This window comes from Schistocerca cancellata, chromosome 2 (genome assembly GCF_023864275.1).
Source record: "Schistocerca cancellata isolate TAMUIC-IGC-003103 chromosome 2, iqSchCanc2.1, whole genome shotgun sequence".
Taxonomy (NCBI): domain Eukaryota; kingdom Metazoa; phylum Arthropoda; class Insecta; order Orthoptera; family Acrididae; genus Schistocerca; species Schistocerca cancellata.
This window is the reverse complement of record NC_064627.1, coordinates 98,513,952-98,535,352: the sequence shown is the minus strand read 5'-3', so window position 1 is coordinate 98,535,352 and position 21,401 is coordinate 98,513,952.

Sequence of the window (21,401 nt, the reverse complement as noted above, 5' to 3'; positions counted from 1 at the left end):
CTGTATCCCTTGGACCTTCAAATCAACGATGAAACACAGAAATTGCATCGATATTGAATACAAAAGGCAAAATGTCGACTCACTTATAAGAGGAGTAACTCTTCTAATAGTTCGTGCTTTGAGCCTTTCCTGGGACAGCAGTATTAGATTCCGATGCACCATTGCAGGTTTACTGTATCCCTTGGACCTTCAAATCAACGATGAAATACAGAAATTGCATCGATATTGAATACAAAAGGCCAAATTTCGACTTATTTCCTAGTGGAGTAACTCTTCTAATAGTTCGTCCTTTAAGCCTTTCCTGGGACAGCAGTATTAGATTCCGATGCACCATTGCAATTTTACTGTATCCCTTGGACCTTCAAATCAACGATGAAACTCAGAAATTGCATCGATATTGAATACAAAAGGCAAAATGTCGACTTATTTATAAGAGGACTAACTCTTCTAATAGTTTGTGTTTTGAGCCTTTCCTGGGACAGCAATATTAGATTCCGATGCACCATTGCAGGTTTACTGTGTCCCTTGGACCTTCTAATCAACGATGAAACACAGAAATTGCATCGATATTGAATACAAAAGGCAAAATGTCGACTTATTTACAAGAGGAGCAACTCTTCTAATAGTTCGCGTTTTGAGCCTTTCCTGGGGCAGCAGTATTAGATTCCGATTGACCATTGCAGGTTTACTGTATCGCTTGGACGTTCAATTCAACGATGAAACACAGAAATTGCATCGATATTGAGTACAAAAAGCAAAATATCGACATATTTACTAGAGGAGTAACTCTTCTAATAGTTCATGCTTTTAGCCTTTCCTGGGACAGCAGTATTAGATTCCGATGCACCATTGCAGGTTTACTGTATCTCTTGGACCTTCAAATCAACGATGAAACACAGAAATTGCATCGATATTGAATACAAAAGGCAAAATGTCGACTTATTTACAAGAGGAGTGACTCTTCTAATGGTTCGTGTTTTAGCCCTTCCTGGGACAGCAGTATTAGATTCCGATGCACCATTGCAGGTTTACTGTATCGCTTGGACCTTCAAATCAACGATGAAACACAGAAATTGCATCGATATTGAATACAAAAGGCAAAATGTCCACTTATTTATAAAAGGAGTAACTCTTCTAATGGTCCGTGCTTTGAGCCTTTCTTGGGACAGCAGTATTAGATTCCGATGCACCATTGCAGGTTTACTGTATCCCTTGGACCTTCAAATCAACGATGAAATACCGAAATTGCATCGATATTGAATACAAAAGGCAAAATTTCGGCTTATTTACTAGAGGAGTAACTGTTCTAATAGTTCGTGCTTTGAGCATTTCCTGGGAGAGCAGTATTAGTTTCCGATGTTCCATTGCAGGTATACTGTATCCCTTGGACCTTCAAATCAACGATGAAACATAAAAATTGCATCGATATTGAATACAAAATGCGAAATGTAGACTTATATACAAGAGGAGTAACTCTTCTAATAGTTCGTGGTTTGAGCCTTTCCGGAGCCAGCAGTATTAGATTCCGATGCTCCATTGCAGGTTTACTGTATCTCTTGGACCTTCAAATCAACAAAGAAACACAGAAATTGCATCGATATTGTATACAAAAGGCAAAATGTCGGCTCATTTATAAGAGGAGTAACTCTTCTAATAGTTCGTGCTTTGAGCCTTTCCTGGGACAGCAGTATTAGATTACGATGCACCATTGCAATTTTACTGTATCCCTTGGACCTTCAAATCACCGATGAAACTTAGAAATTGCATCGATATTGAAAACAAAAGGCAAAATGTCGACTTATTTATAAGACGAGTAACTTTTCTAATAGTTTGTGTTTTGAGCCTTTCCTGGGACACCAGTATTAGAGTCCGATGCACCATTGCAGGTTTACTGTATCCCATGGACCTTCAAATCAACGATGAAACACAGTAATTGCATCAATATTGAATACAAAAGGCAAAACGTCAACTTGTTTCCAAGAGGTGTAACTCTTCTAATAGTTCGTGATTTGAGCCTTTCCTGGGACAGCAGTATTAGATTCCGATGCACCATTGCAGGTTTACTGTGTCCCTTGGACCTTCAAATCAAAGATGAAACATAGAAATTGCATCGATATTGAATAAAAAGGTAAAATTTCGACTTATTTACAAGAAGAATAACTCTTCTAATAGTTCGTGCTTTGAGCCTTTCCTGGGACAGCAGTATTAGATTCCGATGCACCATTGCAGGTTTACTGTATCCCTTGGACCTTCAATTCAACGATGAAGCACAGAAATTGCATCGATATTGAGTACAAAAGGCAAAATGTCGACTGATTTACAAGAGGAGTAACTCTTATAATAGTTCGTGCTTTGAGCCTTTCCTGGGACAGCAGTATTAGATTCCGATGCACCATTGCAGGTTTACTGTATCTCTTGGACCTTCAAATCAACGATGAAACACAGAAATTGCATCGATATTGAATACAAAAGGCAAAATGTCGACTTATTTACAAGAGGAGTGACTCTTCTAATATTTCGAGATTTTAGCCTTTCCTGGGACAGCAGTATTTGATTCCAAAGCACCATTGCAGGTTTACTGTATCCATTGGACCTTCAAATCAACGATGAAACACAGAAATTGCATCGATATTGAATACTAAAGGCAAAATTTCGGCTTATCTACTAGAGGAGTAACTGTTCTAATAGTTTGTGATTTGAGCATTTCCTGGGAGAGCAGTATTAGTTTCCGATGTTCCATTGCAGGTATACTGTATCCCTTGGACCTTCAAATCAACGATGAAACACAGAAATTTCATCGATATTGAATACAAATTGCGAAATGTCGACTTATTTACAAGAGGAGTAACTCTTCTAATAGTTCGTGCTTTGAGCCTTTCCGGGGCCAGCAGTATTAGATTCCATTGCACCATTGCAGGTTTACTGTATCTCTTGGACCTTCAAATCAACGATGAAACTCAGAAATTGCATCGATATTGAATACAAAATGCAAAATGTCGACTTATTTATAAGAGGAGTAACTTTTCTAATAGTTTGTGTTTTGAGCCTCTCCTGGGACAGCAGTATTAGATTCCGATGCACCATTGCCGGTTTACTGTATCCCTCGGCCCTTCAAATCAACGATGAAACACAGAAATTGCATCGATATTGAATACAAAAAGCAAAATGTCAACTTACTTATAAGAGGAGTAACTCTTCTAATACTTCGTGCTCTGAGCCTTTCCTGGGACAGCAGTATTAGATTCCGATGCACCATTGCAGGTTAACTGTATCCCATGCACCTTCAAATCAACGATGAAACACAGAAATTGCATCGATATTGAATACAAAAGGCAAAATTTCGACTTATTTACAAGAGGAGTGACTCTTCTAATAGTTCGTGTTCTGAGCCTTTCCTGGGACAGCAGTATTAGATTCCGATGCTCCATTGCAGGTTCACTGTATCCCTTGGACCATCAATTCAACGATGAAACACAAAAATTGCATCGATATTGAGTAGAAAAGGCAAAATGTCGACATACTTACGAGAGGAGTAACTCTTCTAATAGTTCGTGCTTTGACCCTTTCCTGGGACAGCAGTATTATATTCCGATGCACCATTGCAGGTTTACTGTATCTCTTGGACCTTCAAATCAACGATGAAACACAGAAATTGCATCGATATTGAATACAAAAGGCAAAATGTCGACTTATTTACAAGAGGAGTGACTCTTCTAATAGTTCGTGCTTTTAGTCTTTCCTGGGACAGCAGTATTAGATTCCGATGCACCATTGCAAGTTTACTGTATCCCTTGGACCTTCAAATCAACGATGAAATACAGAAATTGCATCGATATTGAATACAAAAGGCAAACTGTCAACTTGTTTATAAAAGGAGTAACTCTTCTAATAGTCCGTGTTTGAGCCTTTCCTGGGACAGCAGTATTAGATTCCGATGCACCATTGCAGGTTTACTGTATCCCTTGGACCTTCAAATCAACGATGAAATACAGAAATTGCATCGATATTGAATATAAAAGGCAAAATTTCGGCGTATTTACTAGAGGAGTAACTGTTCTAATAGTCCGTGATTTGAGCATTTCCTGGGAGAGCAGTATTAGTTTCCGATGTTCCATTGCAGGTATACTGTATCTCTTGAACCTTCAAATCAACGATGAAACACATAAATTGCATCGATATTGAATACAAAATGCGAAATGTCGACTTATTTACAAGAGGAGTAACTCTTCTAATAGTTCGTGGTTTGAGCCTTTCCGGCGCCAGCAGTATTAGATTCCGATGCGCCATTGCAGGTTTACTGTATCTCTTGGACCTTCAAATCATCGATGAAACACAGAAATTGCATCGATATTGAATACTAAAGGCAAAATGTCAACTTGTTTACAAGAGGTGTAAGTCTTCTAATAGTTCGTGCTTTGAGCCTTTCCTGGGACAGCAGTATTAGATTCCGATGCACCATTGCAGGTTTGCTGTATCCCTTGGACCTTCAAATCAAAGATGAAACTTAGATATTGCATCGATATTGAATACAAAAGGCAAAATTTCGACTTATTTACAAGAGGAGTAACTCTTCTAATAGTTCGTGCTTTGAGCCTTTCCTGGGACAGCAGTATTAGATTCCGATGCTCCATTGCAGATTTACAGTATCCCTTGGACCTTCAATTCAACGATGAAACACAGATATTGAATCGATATTCAGTACAAAATGCGAAATGTCGACTTATTAACAAGAGGAGTAACTCTTCTAATAGTTCGTGGTTTGAGCCTTTCCGGGGCCAGCAGTATTAGATTCCGATGCACCATTGCAGGTTTACTGTATCTCTTGGACATTCAAATCAACGATGAAACACAGAAATTGCATCAATATTGAATACAAAAGGCAAAATGTCGACTTATTTACAAGAGGAGTAACTCTTCCAATACATCGTGCTTTGAGCCTTTCCTGGGACAGCAGTATTAGATTTCAAAGCACCATTGCAGGTTTACTGTATCCCTTGGACCTTCAAATCAACGATGAAACACAGAAATTGCATCGATATTGAATACAAAAGGCAAAATGTCGACTTACTTATAAAAGGAGTAACTCCTCTAATAGTCCATGCTTTGAGCCTTTCCTGGGACAGCAGTATTAGATTCCGATGCACCATTGCAGGTTTACTGTATCCCTTGGACCTTCAAATCAACGATGAAATACAGAAATTGCATCGATATTGAATACAAAAGGCATAATTTCGGCTTATTTACTAGAGGAGTAACTGTTCTAATTGTTCGTGCTTTGAGCCTTTCCTGGGACAGCAGTATTAGATTCCGATGCACCATTGCAATTTTACTGTATCCCTTGGACCTTCAAATCACCGATGAAACTCAGAAATTTCATCGATATTGAATACAAAAGGCAAAATGTCGACTTATTTATAAGAGGAGTAACTTTTCTAATAGTTTGTGTTTTGAGCCTTTTCTGGGACAGCAGTATTAGATTCCGATGCACCATTGCAGGTTTACTGTATCCCATGGACATTCAAATCAACGATGAAACACAGAAATTGCATCGATATTGAATACAAAAGGCAAAATGTCAACTTATTTATAAGAGGAGTAACTCTTCTAATAGTTCGTGCTTTGAGCCCTTCCTGGGACAGCAGTATTAGATTCCGATGTACCATTGCAGGTTTACTGTATCCCTTGGACCCTCAAATCAACGATGAGACACAGAAATTGCATCGTTATGGAATACAAAAGGCAAAATGTCAACTTGTTTCCAAGAGGTGTAACTCTTCTAATACTTCGTGATTTGAGCCTTTCCTGGGACAGCAGTATTAGATTCCGATGCACCATTGCAGGTTTACTGTATCCCTTGGACCTTCAAATCAAAGATGAAACATAGAAATTGCATCGATATTGAATACAAAAGGTAAAATTTCGACTTATTTACAAGAAGAGTAACTTTTCTAATAGTTCGTGCTTTGAGCCTTTCCTGGGACAGCAGTATTAGATTCCGATGCTCCATTGCAGGTTTACTGTATCCCTTGGACCTTCAATTCAACGATGAAACACAGAAATTGCATCGATATTGAATACAAAAGGCAAAATGTCGACTTATTTACAAGAGGAGTGACTCTTCTAATAGTTCGTGATTATAGCCTTTCCTGGGACAGCAGTATTAGATTCCAAAGCACCATTGCAGGTTTACTGTATCCCTTGGACCTTCAAATCAACGATGAAACACAGAAATTGCATCGATATTGAATACAAAAGGCAAAATTTCGGCTTATTTACTAGAGGAGTAACTGTTCTAATAGTTTGTGATTTGAACATTTCCTGGGAGAGCAGTATTAGTTTCCGATGTTCCATTGCAGGTATACTGTATCCCTTGGACCTTCAAATCAACGATGAAACACAGAAATTGCATCGATATTGAATACAAAATGCGAAATGTCGACTTATTTACAAGATGAGTAACTCTTCTAATACTTCGTGCTTTGAGCCTTTCCGGGGCCAGCAGTATTAGATTCCGATGCACCATTGCAGGTTTACTGTATCTCTTGGACCTTCAAATCAACGATGAAACTCAGAAATTGCATCGATATTGAATACAAAAGGCAAAATGTCGACTTATTTATAAGAGGAGTAATTTTTCTCATAGTTTGTGTTTTGAGCCTTTCCTGGGACAGCAGTATTAGATTTCGTTGCACCATTGCAGGTTTACTGTATCCCTTGGCCCTTCAAATCAACGATGAAACACAGAAATTTTATCGATATTGAATACAAAAGGCAAAATGTCAACTTATTTATAAGAGGAGTAACTCTTCTAATAGTTCGTGCTTTGAGCCTTTCCTGGGACAGCAGTATTAGATTCCGATGCACCATTGCAGGTTAACTGTATCCCATGGACCTTCAAATCAAAGATGAAACAAAGATATTGCATCGATATTGAATACAAAAGGCAAAATTTCGACTTATTTACAAGAGGAGTAACTCTTCTAATAGTTCGTGCTTTGAGCCTTTCCTGGGACAGCAGTATTAGATTCCGATGCTCCATTGCAGATTTACAGTAGCCCTTGGACCTTCAATTCAACGATGAAACACAGATATTGCATCGATATTCAGTACAAAATGCGAAATGTCGACTTATTAACAAGAGGAGTAACTCTTCTAATAGTTCGTGGTTTGAGCCTTTCCGGGGCCAGCAGTATTAGATTCCGATGCACCATTGCAGGTTTACTGTATCTCTTGGACCTTCACATCAACGATGAAACACAGAAATTGCATCAATATTGAATACAAAGGGCAAAATGTCGACTTATTTACAAGAGGAGTAACTCTTCCAATACATCGTGCTTTGAGCCTTTCCTGGGACAGCAGTATTAGATTTCAAAGCACCATTGCAGGTTTACTGTATCCCTTGGACCTTCAAATCAACGATGAAACACAGAAATTGCATCGATATTGAATACAAAAGGCAAAATGTCGACTTACTTATAAAAGGAGTAACTCCTCTAATAGTCCATGCTTTGAGCCTTTCCTGGGACAGCAGTATTAGATTCCGATGCACCATTGCAGGTTTACTGTATCCCTTGGACCTTCAAATCAACGATGAAATACAAAAATTGCATCGATATTGAATACAAAAGGCATAATTTCGGATTATTTACTAGAGGAGTAACTGTTCTAATAGTTCGTGCTTTGAGCCTTTCCTGGGACAGCAGTATTAGATTCCGATGCACCATTGCAATTTTACTGTATCCCTTGGACCTTCAAATCACCGATGAAACTCAGAAATTGCATCGATATTGAATACAAAAGGCAAAATGTCGACTTATTTATAAGAGGAGTAACTTTTCTAATAGTTTGTGTTTTGAGCCTTTTCTGGGACAGCAGTATTAGATTCCGATGCACCATTGCAGGTTTACTGTATCCCATGGACATTCAAATCAACGATGAAACACAGAAATTGCATCGATATTGAATACAAAAGGCAAAATGTCAACTTATTTATAAGAGGAGTAACTCTTCTAATAGTTCGTGCTTTGAGCCCTTCCTGGGACAGCAGTATTAGATTCCGATGTACCATTGCAGGTTTACTGTATCCCTTGGACCCTCAAATCAACGATGAGACACAGAAATTGCATCGTTATGGAATACAAAAGGCAAAATGTCAACTTGCTTCCAAGAGGTGTAACTCTTCTAATAGTTCGTGATTTGAGCCTTTCCTGGGACAGCAGTATTAGATTCCGATGCACCATTGCAGGTTTACTGTATCCCTTGGACCTTCAAATCAAAGATGAAACATAGAAATTGCATCGATATTGAATACAAAAGGTAAAATTTCGACTTATTTACAAGAAGAGTAACTCTTCTAATAGTTCGTGATTTGAGCATTTCCTGGGACAGCAGTATTAGATTCCGATGCTCCATTGCAGGTTTACTGTATCCCTTGGACCTTCAATTCAACGATGAAACACAGAAATTGCATCGATATTGAATACAAAAGGCAAAATGTCGACTTAATTACAAGAGGAGTGACTCTTCTAATAGTTCGTGATTTTAGCCTTTCCTGGGACAGCAGTATTAGATTCCGATGCACCATTGCAGGTTTACTGTATCTCTTGGACCTTCAAATCAACGATGAAACTCAGAAATTGCATCGATATTGAATACAAAAGGCAAAATGTCGACTTATTTATAAGAGGAGTAGTTTTTCTCATAGTTTGTGTTTTGAGCCTTTCCTGGGACAGCAGTATTAGATTCCGTTGCACCATTGCAGGTTTACTGTATCCCTTGGCCCTTCAAATCAACGATGAAACACAGAAATTTTATCGATATTGAATACAAAAGGCAAAATGTCAACTTATTTATAAGAGGAGTAACTCTTCTAATAGTTCGTGTTTTGAGCCTTTCCTGGGACAGCATTATTAGATTCCGATGCACCATTGCAAGTTTACTGTATCCCTTGGACCTTCAAATCAACGATGAAACACAGAAATTGCATCGATATTGAATACAAAAGGCAAATTTTCGACTTATTTACAAGAGGAGTGACTCTTCTAATAGTTCGTGTTCTGAGCCTTTCCTGGGACAGCAGTATTAGATTCCGATGCTCCATTGCAGGTTCACTGTATCCCTTGGACCATCAATTCAACGATGAAACACAAAAAGTGCATCGATATTGAGTACAAAATGCAAAATGTCGACATATTTACGAGAGGAGTAACTCTTCTAATAGTTCGTGCTTTGAGCCTTTCCTGGGACAGCAGTATTATATTCTGATGCACCATTGCAGGTTTACTGTATCTCTTGGACCTTCAAATCAACGATGAAACACAGAAATTGCATCGATATTGAATACAAAATGCAAAATGTCGACTTATTTACAAGAGGAGTGACTCTTCTAATAGTTCGTGCTTTTAGCCTTTCCTGGGACAGCAGTATTAGATTCCGATGCACCATTGCAGGTTTACTGTGTACCTTGGACCTTCAAATAAACGATGAAACACAGAAATTGCATCGATATTGAATACAAAAGGCAAAATGTAGACTTATTTGTAAGAGGTGTAACTCTTCTAATAGTTCATGCTTTTAGCCTTTCCTGGGACAGCAGTATTAGATTCCGATGCACCACTGCAGGTTTACTGTATCCCTTGGACCTTCAAATCAACGATGAAACACAGAAATTGCATCGATATTGAATACAAACTGCAAAATGTCGACTTATTTACAAGAGGAGTAACTCTTCTAATAGTTCATGCTTTGAGCCTTTCCTGGGACAGCAGTATTAGATTCGGATGCACCATTGCAGGTTTACTGTATCCCTTGGACCTTCAAATCAACGATGAAATTCAGAAATTGCATCGATATTGAATACAAAAGGCAAAATGTCGACTTATTTACAAGAGGAGTGACTCTTCTAATAGTTCGTGATTTTAGCCTTTCCTGGGACAGCAGTATTAGATTCCAAAGCACCATTGCAGGTTTACTGTATCCCTTGGACCGTCACATCAACGATGAAACACAGAAATTGCATCGATATTGAATACAAAAGGCAAAATTTCGGCTTATTTACTAGAGGAGTAACTGTTCTAATAGTTTGTGATTTGAACATTTCCTGGGAGAGCAGTATTAGTTTCCGATGTTCCATTGCAGGTATACTGTATCCCTTGGACCTTCAAATCAACGATGAAACACAGAAATTGCATCGATATTGAATACAAAATGCGAAATGTCGACTTATTTACAAGATGAGTAACTCTTCTAATAGTTCGTGCTTTGAGCCTTTCCGGGGCCAGCAGTATTAGATTCCGATGCACCATTGCAGGTTTACTGTATCTCTTGGACCTTCAAATCAACGATGAAACTCAGAAATTGCATCGATATTGAATACAAAAGGCAAAATGTCGACTTATTTATAAGAGGAGTAATTTTTCTCATAGTTTGTGTTTTGAGCCTTTCCTGGGACAGCAGTATTAGATTCCGTTGCACCATTGCAGGTTTACTGTATCCCTTGGCCCTTCAAATCAACGATGAAACACAGAAATTTTATCGATATTGAATACAAAAGGCAAAATGTCAACTTATTTATAAGAGGAGTAACTCTTCTAATAGTTCGTGCTTTGAGCCTTTCCTGGGACAGCAGTATTAGATTCCGATGCACCATTGCAGGTTAACTGTATCCCATGGACCTTAAAATTAACGATGAAACACAGAAATTGCATCGATATTGAATACAAAAACCAAAATGTCGACTTAATTACAAGAGGAGTAACTCTTCTAATAGTTCGTGTTTTGAGCCTTTCCTGGGACAGCAGTATTAGATTCCGATGCACCATTGCAAGTTTACTGTATCCCTTGGACCTTCAAATCAACGATGAAACACAGAAATTGCATCGATATTGAATACAAAAGGCAAATTTTCGACTTATTTACAAGAGGAGTGACTCTTCTAATAGTTCGTGTTCTGAGCCTTTCCTGGGACAGCAGTATTAGATTCCGATGCTCCATTGCAGGTTCACTGTATCCCTTGGACCATCAATTCAACGATGAAACACAAAAATTGCATCGGTATTGAGTACAAAATGCAAAATGTCGACATATTTACGAGAGGAGTAACTCTTCTAATAGTTCGTGCTTTGAGCCTTTCCTGGGACAGCAGTATTATATTCTGATGCACCATTGCAGGTTTACTGTATCTCTTGGACCTTCAAATCAACGATGAAACACAGAAATTGCATCGATATTGAATACAAAATGCAAAATGTCGACTTATTTACAAGAGGAGTGACTCTTCTAATAGTTCGTGCTTTTAGCCTTTCCTGGGACAGCAGTATTAGATTCCGATGCACCATTGCAGGTTTACTGTGTACCTTGGACCTTCAAATAAACGATGAAACACAGAAATTGCATCGATAATGAATACAAAAGGCAAAATGTAGACTAATTTATAAGAGGTGTAACTCTTCTAATAGTTCATGCTTTTAGCCTTTCCTGGGACAGCAGTATTAGATTCCGATGCACCACTGCAGGTTTACTGTATCCCTTGGACCTTCAAATCAACGATGAAACACAGAAATTGCATCGATATTGAATACAAACTGCAAAATGTCGACTTATTTACAAGAGGAGTAACTCTTCTAATAGTTCATGCTTTGAGCCTTTCCTGGGACAGCAGTATTAGATTCCGATGCACCATTGCAGGTTTACTGTATCCCTTGGACCTTCAAATCAACGATGAAATACAGAAATTGCTTCGATATTGAATACAAAAGGCAAAATTTCGACTTATTTACTAGAGGAGTAACTCTTCTAATAGTTCGTGCTTTGAGCATTTCCTGGGAGGACAGTATTAGTTTCCGATGCTCCATTGCAGGTTTACTGTACCCCTTGGACCTTCAAATCAACGATGAAACACAGAAATTGCATCGATATTGAATACAAAAGGCAAAATTTCGACTTATTTACAAGAGGAGTATCTCTTCTAATAGTTCGTGCTTTGAGCCTTTCCTGGGACAGCAGTATTAGATTCCGATGAACCATTGCAGGTTTACTGTATCTCTTGGACCTTCAAATCAACGATGAAACACAGAAATTCCATCGATATGGAATACATTAGGCAAAATGTCGACTCATTTATAAGAGGAGTAACTCTTCTAATAGTTCGTGCTCTGAGGCTTACCTGGGACAGCAGTATTAGATTCCGATGCACCATTGTAGGTTTACTGTATCCCTTGGACCTTAAAATCAACGATGAAATACAGAAATTGCATCGATATTGAATACAAAAGGCAAAATGTCGACTTATTTATAAGAGGAGTAACTCTTCTAATAGTTCGTGCTTTGAGGATTTCCTGGGAGAGCAGTATTAGTTTCCGAATCTCCATTGCAGGTTTACTGTATCCCTTGGACCTTCAAATCGACGATGAAACACAGAAATTGCATCGATATTGAATACAAAAGGCAAGATGTCGACTTATTTACAAGAGGAGTAACTCTTCTAATAGTTCGTGCTTTGAGCATTTCCTGGGATAGCAGTATTAGTTTCCGAATCTCCATTGCAGGTTTACTGTATCCCTTGGACCTTCAAATTAACGATGAAACACAGAAATTGCATGGATATTGAATACAAAAGGCAAAATGTCGACTTATTTACAAGAGGAGTAACTCTTCTAATAGTTTGTGCTTTGAGCCTTTCCTGGGACAGCACTATTAGATTCCGATGCACCATTGCAGGTTTAGTGTATCCCATGGACCTTCAAATCAACGATGAAACTCAGAAATGGCATCGATATTGAATACAAAATGCAAAATGTCGACTTATTTATAAGAGGAGTAACTCTTCTAATAGTTCGTGCTTTGAGCCTTTCCTGGGACAGCAGTATTAGATTCCGATGCACCATTGCAGGTTTACTGTATCCCATGGACATTCAAATCAACGATGAAACACAGAAATTGCATCGATATTGAATACAAAAAGCAAATTGTCGACTTGTTTACAAGAGGAGTAACTCTTCTAATAGTCCGTGCTTTGAGTCTTTCCTGGGACAGGAGTATTAGATTCCGATGCACCATTACAAGTTTACTGTATCCCTTTGACCTTAAAATCAACGATGAAACACAGAAATTGCATCGATATTGAATACAAAAGGCAAAATGTCGACTTATTTACAAGTGGAGCAACTCTTCTAATAGTTCGTGCTTTGAGCCTTTCCTGTGACAGTAGTGTTAGACTCCGATGCACCATTGCAGGATTACTGTATCCATTGTACCTTAAAATCATCGATGAAACAATCAAATTGCATCGATATTGAATACAAATGCAAAATGTCGACTTACTTATAAGAGGAGTAACTCTTCTAATAGTTCGTGCTTTGAGCCTTTCCTGGGACAGCAGTATTAGATTCCGATGCACCATTGCAGGTTTACTGTATCCCTTGGACCTTCAAATCAACGATGAAACGCAGAAATTGCATCGATATTGAATACAAAAAGCAAAATGTCGACTTATTTACAAGAGGAGTAACTCTTCTAATAGTTCGTGCTTTGAGCCTTTCCAGGGACAGCATTATTAGATTCAGATGCACCATTGCAGGTTTACTGTATCCCTTGGACCTTCCAATCAACGATGAAACACAGAAATTGCATCGATATTGAATACAAAAGGCAAAATGTCGACTTATTTACAAGAGGAGTAGCTCTTCTCATAGTTCGTGTTTTGAGCCTTTCCTGGGACAGCAGTATTTGCTTCCGATGCACCATTGCAGGTTTACTGTATCCATTGGATCTTCAAATCAACGATGAAACACAGAAATTGCACCGATATTGAATACAAAATGCAAAATGTCGACTTGTTTACAAGAGGAGTAAGTCTTCTAAGAGTTCGTTCTTTGAGCCTTTCCTGGGTCAGCAGTATTAGATTCCGATGCACCATTGCAGGTTTACTGTATCCCTTGGACCTTCAAATCAACGATGAAATACAGAAATTGCTTCGATATTGAATACAAAAGGCAAAATTTCGACTTATTTACTAGAGGAGTAACTCTTTTAATAGTTCGTGCTTTGAGCATTTCCTGGGAGGACAGTATTAGTTTCCGATGCTCCATTGCAGGTTTACTGTATCCCTTGGACCTTCAAATCAACGATGAAACACAGAAATTGCATCGATATTGAATACAAAAGGCAAAATTTCGACTTATTTACAAGAGGAGTATCTCTTCTAATAGTTCGTGCTTTGAGCCTTTCCTGGGACAGCAGTATTAGATTCCGATGAACCATTGCAGGTTTACTGTATCTCTTGGACCTTCAAATCAACGATGAAACACAGAAATTCCATCGATATGGAATACATTAGGCAAAATGTCGACTCATTTATAAGAGGAGTAACTCTTCTAATAGTTCGTGCTCTGAGGCTTACCTGGGACAGCAGTATTAGATTCCGATGCACCATTGTAGGTTTACTGTATCCCTTGGACCTTAAAATCAACGATGAAATACAGAAATTGCATCGATATTGAATACAAAAGGCAAAATGTCGACTTATTTATAAGAGGAGTAACTCTTCTAATAGTTCGTGCTTTGAGGATTTCCTGGGAGAGCAGTATTAGCTTCCGAATCTCCATTGCAGGTTTACTGTATCCCTTGGACCTTCAAATCGACGATGAAACACAGAAATTGCATCGATATTGAATACAAAAGACAAGATGTCGACTTATTTACAAGAGGAGTAACTCTTCTAATAGTTCGTGCTTTGAGCATTTCCTGGGATAGCAGTATTAGTTTCCGAATCTCCATTGCAGGTTTACTGTATCCCTTGGACCTTCAAATTAACGATGAAACACAGAAATTGCATGGATATTGAATACAAAAGGCAAAATGTCGACTTATTTACAAGAGGAGTAACTCTTCTAATAGTTTGTGCTTTGAGCCTTTCCTGGGACAGCACTATTAGATTCCGATGCACCATTGCAGGTTTAGTGTATCCCATGGACCTTCAAATCAACGATGAAACTCAGAAATGGCATCGATATTGAATACAAAATGCAAAATGTCGACTTATTTATAAGAGGAGTAACTCTTCTAATAGTTCGTGCTTTGAGCCTTTCCTGGGACAGCAGTATTAGATTCCGATGCACCATTGCAGGTTTACTGTATCCCATGGACATTCAAATCAACGATGAAACACAGAAATTGCATCGATATTGAATACAAAAAGCAAATTGTCGACTTGTTTACAAGAGGAGTAACTCTTCTAATAGTCCGTGCTTTGAGTCTTTCCTGGGACAGGAGTATTAGATTCCGATGCACCATTACAAGTTTACTGTATCCCTTTGACCTTAAAATCAACGATGAAACACAGAAATTGCATCGATATTGAATACAAAAGGCAAAATGTCGACTTATTTACAAGTGGAGCAACTCTTCTAATAGTTCGTGCTTTGAGCCTTTCCTGTGACAGTAGTGTTAGACTCCGATGCACCATTGCAGGATTACTGTATCCATTGTACCTTAAAATCATCGATGAAACAATCAAATTGCATCGATATTGAATACAAATGCAAAATGTCGACTTACTTATAAGAGGAGTAACTCTTCTAATAGTTCGTGCTTTGAGCCTTTCCTGGGACAGCAGTATTAGATTCCGATGCACCATTGCAGGTTTACTGTATCCCTTGGACCTTCAAATCAACGATGAAACGCAGAAATTGCATCGATATTGAATACAAAAAGCAAAATGTCGACTTATTTACAAGAGGAGTAACTCTTCTCATAGTTCGTGTTTTGAGCCTTTCCTGGGACAGCAGTATTTGCTTCCGATGCACCATTGCAGGTTTACTGTATCCATTGGATCTTCAAATCAACGATGAAACACAGAAATTGCACCGATATTGAATACAAAATGCAAAATGTCGACTTGTTTACAAGAGGAGTAAGTCTTCTAAGAGTTCGTTCTTTGAGCCTTTCCTGGGACAGCAGTATTAGATTCCGATGCACCATTGCAAGTTTACTGTATCCCTTGGACCTTCAAATCAACGTTGAAACACAGAAATTACATCGATATTGAATACAAAAGGCAAAATGTCGAATTATTTACAAGAGGAGTAACTCTTCTAATAGTTCGTGGTTTGAGCCTTTCCTGGGACAGCAGTATTAGATTCCGATGCACCATTGCAGGTTTACTGTATCCCTTGGACCTTCAAATCAACGATGAAACACAGAAATTTCATCGATATTGAAACCAAAAGGCAAAATGTCGACTTATTTATAAGAGGAGTAGCACTTCTAATAGTTCGTGTTTGAGCCTTTCCGGGGCCAGCAGTATTAGATTCCGATGCACCGTTGCAGGTTTACTGTATCTCTTGGACCTTCAAATCAACGATGAAACTCAGAAATTGGATCGATATTGAATACAAAAGGCAAAATGTCGACTTATTTATAAGAGGAGTAACTTTTCTAATAGTTTGTGTTTTGAGCCTTTCCTGGGACAGCAGTATTAGATTCCGATGCACCATTGCAGGTTTACTGTATCCCTTGGACCTTCAAATCAACGATGAAATACAGAAATTGCATCGATATTGAATATAAAAGGCAAAATTTCGGCGTATTTACTAGAGGAGTAACTATTCTAATAGTTCGTGCTTTGAGCATTTCCTGGGAGAGCAGTATTAGTTTCCGATGTTCCATTGCAGGTATACTGTATCCCTTGGACCTTCAAATCAACGATGAAACACAGAAATTGCATCGATATTGAATACAAAATGCGAAATGTCGACTTATTTACAAGAGGAGTAACTCTTCTAATAGTTCGTGGTTTGAGCCTTTCTGGGGCAGCAGTATTAGATTCCGATGCACCATTGCAGGTTTACTGTATCTCTTGGACCTTCAAATCAACGATGAAACACAGAAATTGCATCAATATTGAATACAAAAGGCAAAATGTCGACTTATTTACAAGAGGAGTAACTCTTCCAATACATCGTGCTTTGAGCCTTTCCTGGGACAGCAGTATTAGATTCCAAAGCACCATTGCAGGTTTACTGTATCCCTTGGACCTTCAAATCAACGATGAAACACAGAAATTGCATCGATATTGAATACAAAAAACAAAATGTCGACTTATTTATAAAAGGAGTAACTCTTCTAATAGTCCGTGCTTTGAGCCTTTCCTGGGACAGCAGTATTAGATTCCGATGCACCATTGCAGGTTTACTGTATCCCTTGGCCCTTCAAATCAACGATGAAATACAGAAATTGCATCGATATTGAATACAAAAGGCATAATTTCGGCTTATTTACTAGAGGAGTAACTGTCCTAATAGTTCGTGCTTTGAGCCTTTCCTGGGACAGCAGTATTAGATTCCGATGCACCATTGCAATTTTACTGTATCCCTTGGACCTTCAAATCAACGATGAAACTCAGAAATTGCATCGATATTGAATACAAAATGCAAAATGTCGACTTATTTATAAGAGGAGTAACTTTTCTAATAGTTTGTGTTTTGAGCCTTTCCTGGGACAGCAGTATTAGATTCCGATGCACCATTGCAGGTTTACTGTATCCCATGGACCTTCAAATCAACGATGAAACACAAAAATTGCATCGATATTGAATACAAAAGGCAAAATGTCAACTTACTTATAAGAGGAGTAACACTTCTAATAGTTCGTGCTTTGAGCCCTTCCTGGGACAGCAGTATCAGATTCCGATGCACCATTGCAGGTTTACTGTATCCCTTGGACCCTCAAATCAACGATGAAACGCAGAAATTGCATCGTTATGGAATACAAAAGGCAAAATGTCAACTTGTTTCCAAGAGGTGTAACTCTTCTAATAGTTCGTGATTTGAGCCTTTCCTGGGACAGCAGTATTAGATTCCGATGCACCATTGCAGGTTTACTGTATCCCTTGGACCTTCAAATCAAAGATGAAACACAGAAATTGCATCGATATTGAATACAAAAAGCAAAATGTCGACTTATTTACAAGAGGAGTGACTCTTCTAATAGTTAGTGATTTTAGCCTTTCCTGGGACAGCAGTATTAGATTCCAAAGCACCATTGCAGGTTTACTGTATCCCTTGGACCTTCAAATCAACGATGAAACACAGAAATTGCATCGATATTGAATACAAAAGGCAAAATTTCGGCTTATTTACTAGAGGAGTAACTGTTCTAATAGTTTGTGATTTGAGCATTTCCTGGGAGAGCAGTATTAGTTTCCGATGTTCCATTGCAGGTATACTGTATCCCTTGGACCTTCAAATCAACGATGAAACACAGAAATTGCATCGATATTGAATACAAAAGGCAAAATTTCGGCTTATTTACTAGAGGAGTAACTGTTCTAATAGTTTGTGATTTGAGCATTTCCTGGGAGAGCAGTATTAGTTTCCGATGTTCCATTGCAGGTATACTGTATCCCTTGGACCTTCAAATCAACGATGAAACACAAAAATTGCATCGATATTGAATACAAAAGGCAAAATGTCAACTTATTTATAAGAGGAGTAACACTTCTAATAGTTCGTGCTTTGAGCCCTTCCTGGGACAGCAGTATCAGATTCCGATGCACCATTGCAGGTTTACTGTATCCCTTGGACCCTCAAATCAACGATGAAACGCAGAAATTGCATCGTTATGGAATACAAAAGTCAAAATGTCAACTTGTTTCCAAGAGGTGTAACTCTTCTAATAGTTCGTGATTTGAGCCTTTCCTGGGACAGCAGTATTAGATTCCGATGCACCATTGCAGGTTTACTGTATCCCTTGGACCTTCAAATCAAAGATGAAACACAGAAATTGCATCGATATTGAATACAAAAGGCAAAATGTCGACTTATTTACAAGAGGAGTGACTCTTCTAATAGTTAGTGATTTTAGCCTTTCCTGGGACAGCAGTATTAGATTCCAAAGCACCATTGCAGGTTTACTGTATCCCTTGGACCTTCAAATCAACGATGAAACACAGAAATTGCATCGATATTGAATACAAAAGGCAAAATTTCGGCTTATTTACTAGAGGAGTAACTGTTCTAATAGTTATGATTTGAGCATTTCCTGGGAGAGCAGTATTAGTTTCCGATGTTCCATTGCAGGTATACTGTATCCCTTGGACCTTCAAATCAACGATGAAACACAGAAATTGCATCGATATTGAATACAAAAGGCAAAATTTCGGCTTATTTACTAGAGGAGTAACTGTTCTAATAGTTTGTGATTTGAGCATTTCCTGGGAGAGCAGTATTAGTTTCCGATGTTCCATTGCAGGTATACTGTATCCCTTGGACCTTCAAATCAACGATGAAACACAGAAATTGCATCGATATTGAATACAAAATGCGAAATGTCGACTTATTTACAAGAGGAGTAACTCTTCTAATACTTCGTGCTTTGAGCCTTTCCGGGGCCAGCAGTATTAGATTCCGATGCACCATTGCAGGTTTACTGTATCTCTTGGACCTTCAAATCAACGATGAAACTCAGAAATTGCATCGATATTGAATACAAAAGGCAAAATGTCAACTTATTTATAAGAGGAGTAACTCTTCTAATAGTTCGTGCTTTGAGCCATTCCTGGGACAGCAGTATTAGATTCCGATGCACCATTGCAGGTTAACTGTATCCCATGGACCTTCAAATTAACGATGAAACACAGAAATTGCATCCATATTGAATACAAAAAGCAAAATGTCGACTTAATTACAAGAGGAGTAACTCTTCTAATGGTTCGTGCTTTGAGCCTTTCTGGGACAGCAGTATTAGATTCCGATGCACCATTGCAGGTTTACTGTATCCCTTGGACCTTCAAATCAAAGATGAAACACAGAAATTGCATCGATATTGAATACAAAAGGCAAAATGTCGACTTATTTACAAGAGGAGTGACTCTTCTAATAGTCAGTGATTTTAGCCTTTCCTGGGACAGCAGTATTAGATTCCAAAGCACCATTGCAGGTTCACTGTATCCCTTGGACCTTCAAATCAACGATGAAACACAGAAATTGCATCGATATTGAATACAAAAGGCAAAATTTCGGCTTATTTACTAGAGGAGTAACTGTTCTAATAGTTTGTGATTTGAGCATTTCCTGGGAGAGCAGTATTAGTTTCCGATGTTCCATTGCAGGTATACTGTATCCCTTGGACCTTCAAATCAACGATGAAACACAGAAATTGCATCGATATTGAATACAAAAGGCAAAATTTCGGCTTATTTACTAGAGGAGTAACTGTTCTAATAGTTTGTGATTTGAGCATTTCCTGGGAGAGCAGTATTAGTTTCCGATGTTCCATTGCAGGTATACTGTATCTCTTGGACCTTCAAATCAACGATGAAACACAGAAATTGCATCGATATTGAATACAAAATGCGAAATGTCGACTTATTTACAAGATGAGTAACTCTTCTAATACTTCGTGCTTTGAGCCTTTCCGGGGCCAGCAGTATTAGATTCCGATGCACCATTGCAGGTTTACTGTATCTCTTGGACCTTCAAATCAACGATGAAACTCAGAAATTGCATCGATATTGAATACAAAAGGCAAAATGTCAACTTATTTATAAGAGGAGTAACTCTTCTAATAGTTCGTGCTTTGAGCCATTCCTGGGACAGCAGTATTAGATTCCGATGCACCATTGCAGGTTAACTGTATCCCATGGACCTTCAAATTAACGATGAAACACACAAATTGCATCCATATTGAATACAAAAAGCAAAATGTCGACATAATTACAAGAGGAGTAGCTCTTCCAATGGTTCGTGCTTTGAGCCTTTCTGGGACAGCAGTATTAGATTCCGATGCACCATTGCAAGTTTACTGTATCCCTTGGACCTTCAAATCAACGATGAAACACAGAAATTGCATCGATATTGAATACAAAAGGCAAAATTTCGACTTATTTACAAGAGGAGTGACTCTTCTAATAGTTCGTGTTCTGAGCCTTTCGTGGGACAGCAGTATTAGATTCCGATGCTCCATTGCAGGTTCACTGTATCCCTTGGACCATCAATTCAACGATGAAACACAAAGATTGCATCGATATTGAGTACAAAAGGAAATGTCGACATATTTACGAGAGGAGTAACTCTTCTAATAGTTCGTGCTTTGAGCCTTTCCTGGGACAGCAGTATTATATTCTGATGCACTATTGCAGGTTTACTGTATCTCTTGGACCTTCAAATCAACCATGAAAGACAGAAATTGCATCGATATTGAATACAAAATCTAAAATGTCGACATATTTACAAGAGGAGTGACTCTTCTAATAGTTCGTGTTTTAGCCTTTCCTGGGACAGCAGTATTAGATTCCGATGCAACATTGCAGGTTTACTGTGTACCTTGGACCTTCAAATAAACGATGAAACACAGAAATTGCATCGATATTGAATACAAAAGGCAAAATTTCGACTTATTTA